Consider the following 10,301-nt stretch of genomic DNA (forward strand, 5'->3'; position numbering starts at 1 on the left):
TTTTTTGGGGAAGCATGTGCATTAATTCAATTATTTTTAATAAATCCATTCATTGATGACAATTATAATTTGATGGTTTGTTCTTGTTTTTGGGTGTTTTTTTATTGCCCCTTCTTTTTAGAGTGTAATGACACGCCATGTAATCACCACGAAATCTCGCATTCAATTAAATTAATTGCCATCGCCGTTATTTCTCTGGTTTCGAAGTTGTACGACTTTTCTCTGGCATTTCCCCGGGGGATAATATTTCAATAATAATCAATTTTGATGCCGAACAAGTTAATTGCCATTCCGAAAGGTTAGTCGAGCTCCGACCCAAAAATAGCTCCGTGCGAGGCAATTAATCCCTGGACATGGACGAAATGGAAGACACGTGCTGCCGAGAGTTGAACGAACCGAGCTCAATTTGGCTTTAACATAGAAAAGGGGGTTCAACCCCCATCAGTCCGCATGATCTATGTGCTTGCAGGAGTTGATTTACGATCTGGACCCTGCGATTTCATCTCTCTAAGTTCAGCTCGATCCGGTTCAGTCTGGTTTATTCTGGGTTCTTAAATGTTGCATTGTCGTATTAAGGCCTTAAAATAAATTTAGATATTACTTTGGGGTACAAGGACAAAGGGCTTACTAACCAATTTTACTATAGAATTTGACAACAATATGAGAAATAAGGTGCATTAAAACATGCGGTTTTTTTACAAGCCCTGGCAATTTCTACCGACTCTGTACCAGCAACACACATGTGTAATCCTGATCCAGCCCTCAAATCGAAATAATTAAAATGATTTATCAATTTTCCTTAGCTCGCGATGTACTGCTGCTGTTCTGCATGCCAAGGAGGCTCATCCTCATCATTATCCAATCCCACAACCCCTGCGCAGCTGTGACATATTTGGCAAATTACGTGACTTACTCTATGCCTCCTCCAAATCCTGTTTCTGCTCCAAGTCCTACTCCTGTAACTGCCAAACGATAATAAACTGCAACAGTTTGTCACCAAATACATCAATGTCAACAATTTAAATGGAAGAAAATAGGAAAAACAGGCAGGGGAGAAAAGTTGGCAGCTGCTTTGACGGAATTTGATGGATTCTAGACCATCAACTTTCGTCATTTCTGCATCTCGAACTAATAATAATGAGCAATGGGGAGGTACCACATCCCTTAGAACCCTGAACTGATTGCACATAACTGATTCACCCGGACACCAGCCGGTGACTTTTCTAGTTTTATTTTTAACCCACGGCATACACACACAGCCTACACACGACTTTGGAAACAGAAGGGAACAGCTGGAGACCCCGACGTCACCCAAAACCAGATCGGGGGATTGGGGTTTTATGGTGATAACCGTGGGATGCCATCCTGCGTGGGCATAGAGGCGTGGGCCAAATTGGCATTTCTGCCAAGGCGAACTTTTATGAACTTCTCTGCCAATTGCACTTTCCATGGGGTAACTTACCAAGTGGTGAGAGAAGACAATGGTAGTTGGGTGGTGGTGGTAAAAACCAATTAAAACTTGTTAAAATATCTAATTAAATTGAAATGGATACACCTGCCAGGTGGTTTTCCAAGAAACATAGGGAGAAACATGAAATAGATATGTTTGTTTTGCTTGGATGGGAATTGAGCTTATTTGTGGCTTGATGAAAATGTTATCGGAGCAAAGCTAAGAAAAACCTTTGAATAACACAAGTTAAAATAAATATGTCAATTTAATATCATTTTTGATTTAATTCAATGAAAGATCAAGCAATGGAGGCTCCCTTCCTACTAGTTCATATATATCGACTATCTGCCTTTATTATCCCGGTCTACCCACCCAGTCAGTCAGGACCCTATAAATAGTCCACTGCAATATAATGACCACTCTTTAGAACTGGCCGATGACAAGATGAGTTCTTTCCGTCGCACAAATTCTCATTACCAGCCTTAGAAGCTAGTTGTTTCGAGGTGAGAGTAGGCGAAAAGTAAAGGAAAGTAGGCGAGTAGTTAGGGACATTAAGATAGATAGATATATGGGGAGAGTAACAGAGGTATAAAGGTAGAGGGGGAGGAATAACGGGTTAACAGCCCATATTGAGCGCGATGTTTCATTGAGCAGGATGCAATTGTTCAAATACCTGGAGGCGGCATATATATCAGGATTGCTTTTGGTTAGGTAAATGTGCCAATGGCCTGGCCTATATAGGCGCCGGGTACAGTCTGTCACTTCCACTGCCACATCCAGTTGCATTTGTGCTATATTCGCTCGTCAACCTCTGGGAGCCGAGGCGGCCACGAGAGTACTCGCTTATATAAGTGATTCCGAGTCTGGTTTATATAATATATATCCCTTGTATATGTATGTACGCTCTCTTGGTATACAAGCCGCAGAATGTACACAGGACTCCGGCTCTGGCTACGGCTTCGGCCGTGCTTATAGCTCCGGGCGGTTGAGTGTATCTGGTGGATGGATACATTGTGCAATAAAATATTTACACGATACATTTTGGTTGCTGCTACTGAGGAATACTTGGCCCTGGCATCTGTGTCTTCAAAAGCGGCGGGCAGGCAACCGAATGTCTCACGTAGCAGGTCCTTGTACTTTGATTTTTACCTCGCCCACCTCCACCTCTACCTTCGCATCCTGTTGCCGTCGCTCAACTGAACTTGAGAGGCTTGACTGCCTCCCCTTCCCTCCGATTTTATTCATTTATTCGTTCAGCTGAGCATCGATTAAGCGTTCGTTTTCATAGTAAGCTAATGAATAAGCACGCTTTACGACTCGGCGGCGAAGGAGCGCCAAAAGTGAAAAATGCATTCAGTATCCATTTTGGGGGATTATGAGCCCTCGAATGTTGAAAACGAGGAAGCAAACTAGCGACTCTTTTTTTATGCTTCTCTCAGTATATTTGGTCCATGGTTAATTGCTCTTACTGAAGCAGAGGCAATATTTAGAAAACGAATTTAGTACGGATGTTCTTCAGAATTAAAATATATAAGAGTAGAATTAGTCCCAGCATATGAGCCACTTACTGTTTTAAATATGTTGAATGGCGGCTCCTAGTACTCAACTACCCACTCGATTCGCCGAATCACTGGGATTTTGACTCCCCTTCAGGACCCTTTAAACCCTTCAGACCATTAAGACCGTCAACCTGCTTCAACCTACTTTCAAACTCTGCTCTGGGATCTCGGGATTTTTCTGGCTTTGCTCCGACCTCCGACTACACTGAAAACTGCATACACTGGCCATCACAAGCACGCTCTCGACCCGACCTCCCTGCGTTTGCTCTCCCAGCCAGCATCATTCAATGCAAAATTCATTTACGTTGTCCTGTTTCAGGTTTTACGTTACGCTACGCGTCCTATATACGAATACGAGAACGAGTACGAGCACGAAGCTATGTATCCTCAGAGAAAAGCCGACTGCGAGAGCCGAGCAGGACGCCGGACTGAACCGAACACAACACTTGCCAGTGTGTAACCCAACTCCTGGCACTGCTTACGGTAAATGCAACTGCGACGGATCCCAGTGACGTAACAGAGCGAAAGGGAGACGGGAGACGGGAGACGGATGGGGCTTATACGCCCACGTTGGCGTAAAACTTCGTGCGGCATCGTTTTTAGCGTAGTAACCTATTTACCGAAAGAGGAAGCTCTATTCCTCTCTATGTACTCCTTTCGTCTCTATGTACACTCCTCTGTGTGGGCTCATGCCCACGCCCACGCCCACCTCGCCTGTTGCAGGAGGCGGCTGCTATATATCGTTGCTCTATCGTCGTCGACAGAGTTACTTTTTCACTCTTCTCCACTCGACTCGACTTTAAGCAGTGACGTCACAAAAATTACGTATACGTCAATGGCTCATCCATTGGTGACTTTGTGACACTGACCAGGAAATTAGCGTGTCCGCTTGCTGGCGTCATCAATCCGGATTCGTTGCGCCTAAAACCGTCTCCAATTGGGCCAACACGTGCCGTCGGAGGGATCTCGGCCTAGGGCTGCCGCCATTAGTTGACACTATGGCCCAACACACTCTTTTAGCCCTAGTGTTCCCTGTATTCTAGGTATTTCTGTGTATTTGTCGAAAGCACAAACTGTGTCTTGCAATAAGCCATAAAAAGCTACTTTCACATCTCCGTTTGGCTTTTGACATTTACAATTTTTTAAGGGAGATGACTCGAATGTTTAAATTATGTCAGAATTACAAGACCTTATCAAATTTTTGTCGACTAACAAATTGATAATAGTAATCATAAAGAAGTGAAAATATATTTTCTATAGTAACTGACTGTCTCCTAAGCTTATGCCATTTAGTGACTTTATCCCAAAACAAAATGTTGTATTCTGGCAAGTTCGGTGCTTTCGATGACATTGGCTAAATGATAATAATAATTATTAAATTATTAAAAATCATGTGAAGATAGTTGCTAAGATAGTTGCTAACGATGACGTATTGACTAAATGATAATAATAATTATTAAATTATTAAAAAATCATGTGAAGATAGTTGCTAACCGCATCGGAAGCATCCTTAACATAAGCTTAGATCTTTACTAAACTTTAAATTTACCTTTAATCTTAGGTTTATAATCGTAACAGAAGTTTCTAAAGATGAAAATATTAGTGAAACAATTCAATTACCTATTGTCGAGACCATAAATTATATAACTAATTTGATTTTCTTTCACGCTAGTTGCAGAGTAAACCAAAACACTCTCTGAAGTCATACAATCACAGAGTATGGATGTAATGGCTGATAGGACGTCATGACAATCCATGGAGATGACTCGAATGTTTAAATTATGTCAGAATTACAAGACCTTATCAAATTTTTGTCGACTAACAAATTGATAATAGTAATCATAAAGAAGTGAAAATATATTTTCTATAGTAACTGACTGTCTCCTAAGCTTATGCCATTTAGTGACTTTATCCCAAAACAAAATGTTGTATTCTGGCAAGTTCGGTGCTTTCGATGACATTGGCTAAATGATAATAATAATTATTAAATTATTAAAAATCATGTGAAGATAGTTGCTAAGATAGTTGCTAACGATGACGTATTGACTAAATGATAATAATAATTATTAAATTATTAAAAAATCATGTGAAGATAGTTGCTAACCGCATCGGAAGCATCCTTAACATAAGCTTAGATCTTTACTAAACTTTAAATTTACCTTTAATCTTAGGTTTATAATCGTAACAGAAGTTTCTAAAGATGAAAATATTAGTGAAACAATTCAATTACCTATTGTCGAGACCATAAATTATATAACTAATTTGATTTTCTTTCACGCTAGTTGCAGAGTAAACCAAAACACTCTCTGAAGTCATACAATCACAGAGTATGGATGTAATGGCTGATAGGACGTCATGACAATCCATTTCACACTTTTTGCCGTAATTTTAAGAGATGGCAAAAGCGGAATAAAGTTGTGGGTCAGGAATGTCAGAACAAAGAAGTGGCGGGGCGTGGGCGAGGGCAAGGACGAGAACGAGTCGAGGACGAGTGCTAGGTCGAAGTGCCTTGCCTTTGATCTGAGTAATTGGGTTACCAGCACAGCGCCAACACCGCCCATTTTCCCCGAATCTCACTCCCTCACTCTATCTCCCTCTCTCTCTCTCTCTCTTTGATGTAACTTAATGTTGTGGGTGTTGCTGGTGTGTCCGTGTGGGTGCACAGATCAGGCGTGTGGGCGTTTACTGCATCAGTCACAGCCTAGAAATGGCAGCTATGGGCAATGTTGGCCTGCTGTCCACGTTGAATGACAGGTTGACATTATGTTATATCCCTAATTTGCCCATGAACGGCAACTGATGCGTAAAGGGATCCCGAAAATGGCAATTGAATTAGCCGAGGGAGGATGCAACAGCATATTGCACGAGATTATCAAATGGTTATTGTATCGATTAATTGCATGTGCTTCTGATTACCCAGCTGTCAACTGTTACGCATTATGCATTCCATTAGAATACAAATGATCAAATAATACATAATAGTACATAATAGTTTTGAAACACATCCAGTGACTTCTTTATCTATATCTAGATCGACTTTGCTGCTGATGCTGATTAAGATTATATTTTATTTATAGTGTGGGTAATGTCTCCTCCACTTACGTTACAAGCTTCTGACTAAAGTAATAATTCTTTGCAAGTGTATAAAAACGACTTAAAGAACAATGAACTATTCATTTAGAGTCCCCTGGGTATATTCGCTAATCATCCATCCAAAGCAAATGACTCCTTTCAATTTATTTTTCAATCTGAAATCTCAGAGGACCCCTAGTGACGTTCTGAGGTTTTCCTCGCGTGGAAACCTTCTCACGATTCGGTCCTTTTCCGCTTTTCCATATCCCTCCCAATCCTCACCAGCTCTTTTCTTCTCGATTTGATTCGGTTTCGGTTTCAGTTTAATTTGGAAACGCGGTGCTGCATTATTTAAGCGGTACTAGCGGTTCACCTGCAACTCGGTCAGAGGTTAGCGGCCGCTCGTACCTAAACCTATGAAGGGCCAAATCAAAATTTTGATGTCCAAAAATATTCACCAAATTAAAATTCAAATCTAAAATTTGAGTCCGCGAATTTCTGTTTGTGCATTTCCATTTCAATTTTGGCAGCTTTGCCTGTCACCTGGCACCGGGGCTGCATGAGAAAGGTGAGTCGTCGCATTTGGGCGAAAAGGTCAGAGTTGAGGCCGAGAACATTCCGCAGCGCAAAAGCACATGCCACCGCCTTTCGCCGCCCACTCTCGCACTCGCAAAGGTCACATGTTGTGTCTGCTTTTTGCATTTTTTTTGCCCCTTTTCTTTTTTTAAATATTGCCGCTGAACTTGGACACACACAACATGCATACGAGCGAGAAAGAAGGGATGCAGGGTTTTTGAGCCAAAGAGAGAGAGAAAGGGGAAAATAACCCATTTTATTCCAAAGGCTAAATATAAACGGGAGAAGAATAGATATTTTAATAGTTCCTTCTTCGACCTAAAAAAGTAATATATTAGCTAAATATAATTCCACCCTTGACTAAAAAAATACAAACCATAAAAAAAAAGACTTAGAAGAAGGCACGACCCCTAGGGTCGTCACTGACGCCGCCACTGTTGCTCTGTCGACGAGCAAACATTTTCGCCACGACGCAATTGGAAAACATATTCATGCAATCATCAATTGCGCTTTGGCCGGTCGAACAAAAAGCTTACACACACAGACAAGTCAAAGAGGAAGCACAACTAAAAGGAGGTAATACATGTACTTGCAACGGATAGGCCAACACCGAACCTAGGATAACCTTTAATGGGGAATTAATTTCTATGGAAGTTTTAGAAGGGCTGATAAATTCCTTAATGATTAAAATTTTATGCCTATACATTAAAAATGTTACAATTTTTCATCTCTCGATGTAACATAATTGAACATTTATAAATTGTTAATTAAATATCATTCCTGAGATCCCTATATTTAAGAAATGTATTTCAAGTAGGGTTAAAAAAATTAATAAGAATAATGCCTATATTTTAAAAAAGATCAAAAATTAGTATTGATCGATTTTAATGTTCCCTTTGATTTTCCATATATAAGAAATTGATCTCTAAGGAGGTTGTATATTATGCTTTTAACAGTTGACATCCGAAATTGAAATAAAGCAAGGTCTAAATGATCCCTTTGATCCCCATATTGACATTTCAAAACATTTCGTTGGCATATGGAAACATGGTGATAATTCCGCCACACCTCTGTCGAACTGAAATGGTTGGACCAGATTTAAACACCCCACACGGTCGCCATAAAACAGCCATATAAGCCCGGGGCCTGAGTGTGTGGCCTGAAGAGTGTGTCTTGTTTCATGTACACCATGTACCGGAACCAATATATAGTGCACTTGTCGTATGTGGCACGTGAAATGGAAACGTGGGAACAAATGAACTGAACTGTTCTGAACAACAATCGCCGCTGAGGCGCCACCTCGAAATTATTTATTGCTTGAGCTGTAATAACCTGTTCCTCCTTCTTTTCTTCCAAAAAGTAAACACAAAGCGTTTAGAATTAATTAACACACCGTTGTGGGTGAAGTTCTGTTTTCACGTGCTCCATGTTTTTCTCTCTTATTTTTTTTTGTATTTTTAATTGACCATTGCAAATTCGTTTGGCGCCCATTTTATTTTCACGCCGTCCGGGCGCCACACGCGGCGTATACGCAATCTACATAACATATAGTACACCGAGCAAAAAGGAGTCGGGGCCGGAGGCTAAAACTCTCTCGTTGATTTGCCTTCTGGCTTTCCTATTTCATTCTTAAATTTGCTGTGTGTTATTTCTTTGTCGTGTGCGCAGGCGGGTCTTAATTAAATTATGGCTTTTAATTTTATTGCTTCATCAACCACCCCTCCCATGTGCATTAATTTAAAATCGAACTCGATCACAAATTCAGGGGGGAAAGAATAGCACGATTGTCTTTATAAATTCACGTATCACAAAATTAAATTGAAGTATAAATTATTTCCTGATAAATTATTAATCTGTTTCCAAGGAAACAAATAGAATAGCTTGAATTTGCTGTGGAAATTATTCATCTTAAATATTCTTTGATTTAGCGGAAAAATTTCTTTTGGCTCAAAATACTTAAACTCTGGCCATTAAAAGATCTTTCGGCCTCCTGGCTTCCCCTGCTATTCCTGCCTGAGAGTAAATAAACTATAAATATTAGGAGGCCAAAACGAACACTGCTTTAATGAGCGGCGTCGCCTGAGGAAAATATATTTTTTAAGGGGACAAATACACACGAAAATTAAAGTATAAAAAAGAAGAAGCCCCCATTTTAAATTATGTTAATTGAAATAAAGTATTTTCACTGCCTTAGCCACCATCCATCCGTGACCACAGCTTTGCTAATAAATTAAACAAATTGAGGACGGATTGTTCGCGGGTCCATTGATGTGTAACTCTGGGATACCAAAAGTCTCGGCGGTTTTTATTAATGGACAGACTTAGTGACAACTAAATGAAAGGGGTGAGGGGTGAGTAGAGGTCCCAAAACCAGTTTAAAGGGGCCTTTGCTAAAAGGGGAAACCCAGCTATTAAACGAAACCAGCCAGAGACAGGTGAACAAAGCGACATGGGACTCACTGAAAACTGAAAACTTAAATATCTCGATCTGCGTAAATTTTTATTTTCTATGGGGGCCACGGGGGCTTCGTGATTCTTTGACAATGATTCGGTTTTGTTTGTGCGATCGAGAGACCAAAGAATGTCTTAAAACCAGCACTGAACATTCGTAGAAACACCAAAACGAAACGAAAATCCATAAACAGAAATCGATTTCAGATTTTTTGAGAAATTAATTTTTTATGCTAAGTATAAACAAAAACAAAAGACACTAATAAAAATAAATGTGTGCAAATGGGTAGATTCAGAATACCACTCGGCTCCCCTCCTCAGTTTCGGTTCTTCAGGCGACATTGTGTCTCGCCCGAACCTCCAGTGCCCATTAAAAATGCAAATTTCCAAAAAATGTGTGTGAACTAAACAGAAAATGCCAAAAGTAGATGGCAATAATTAATAATAAACTTCGGCACGCCGAAGTTAGCTTCCTTTCTTGTTTTTAAATGGATTTTGTTAGTTTTGCCAAAAGTAGATGACAATAATTAATAAAACAAAACTAACAAAATCCATTTAAAAATAAGAAAGGAAGCTAACTTCGGCACGCCGAAGTTTATATACCCTTGCAGATAGGTTTTCTATGAATAGGAATCCATATAATATAAATTAAATATATATGTGTTAAAAAACAATAAAGTAATACCTGCTTTCATTTCATTCACCTATACATATTATATTTGCAATTTTACATTCACTGATTTGCATTTTTCCTCCACATCAAACAATCGTTTGTATGGCACCTATATGATATAGTCGTCCGATTTTCATGAAATTTGACAAAAAATTTAAGACTTATATAAAATGGCTATACCTCAAATTTGATGAAAAGCAGCTGAAAACTAAAAAAGTTATAAATTTAATTGTATTAATTTATCGATCATTCCTATGGGAGCTATATGATATAGTAGTCCGATTTTCATAAAATTTTACACCAAATTTTAAAGTATAATAAAATGGCTATATCTCAAATTTGATCAAATTCTGTTGAAAACTGAAAATGTTATAATTTTTTTTGTAAAAATTTTCCAATCATTCCAATGGCAGCTATAAGATATAGTCGTCCGATCTGGCCCGTTCCGACATATATACGAGTGAGAGTATATAGAAGGCTAACTACAAAGTTTCATTCAGATAGCTTCAAAACTGAGAGA

At 39.4% G+C, this 10,301-nt stretch overlaps 1 long non-coding RNA gene across 1 annotated transcript in view; it reads right to left on the reverse strand.

Moving 5' to 3' along the window:
* Window positions 1-3,165, reverse strand: part of LOC110184505 (uncharacterized) — a 155,433-nt gene extending 152,268 nt beyond the window's left edge. Inside the window, exon 1 of the long non-coding RNA XR_015273449.1 lies at window positions 3,019-3,165. This is a non-coding gene — a long non-coding RNA (uncharacterized LOC110184505). The remainder of the gene's footprint in view (window positions 1-3,018) is intronic.
* Window positions 3,166-10,301: the final 7,136 nt, after the last annotated feature.

The sequence above is a fragment of the Drosophila serrata genome, unplaced genomic scaffold (assembly GCF_035046125.1).
Source record: "Drosophila serrata isolate PLE 108 unplaced genomic scaffold, ASM3504612v1 contig_98, whole genome shotgun sequence".
In the NCBI taxonomy this organism is placed as follows: domain Eukaryota; kingdom Metazoa; phylum Arthropoda; class Insecta; order Diptera; family Drosophilidae; genus Drosophila; species Drosophila serrata.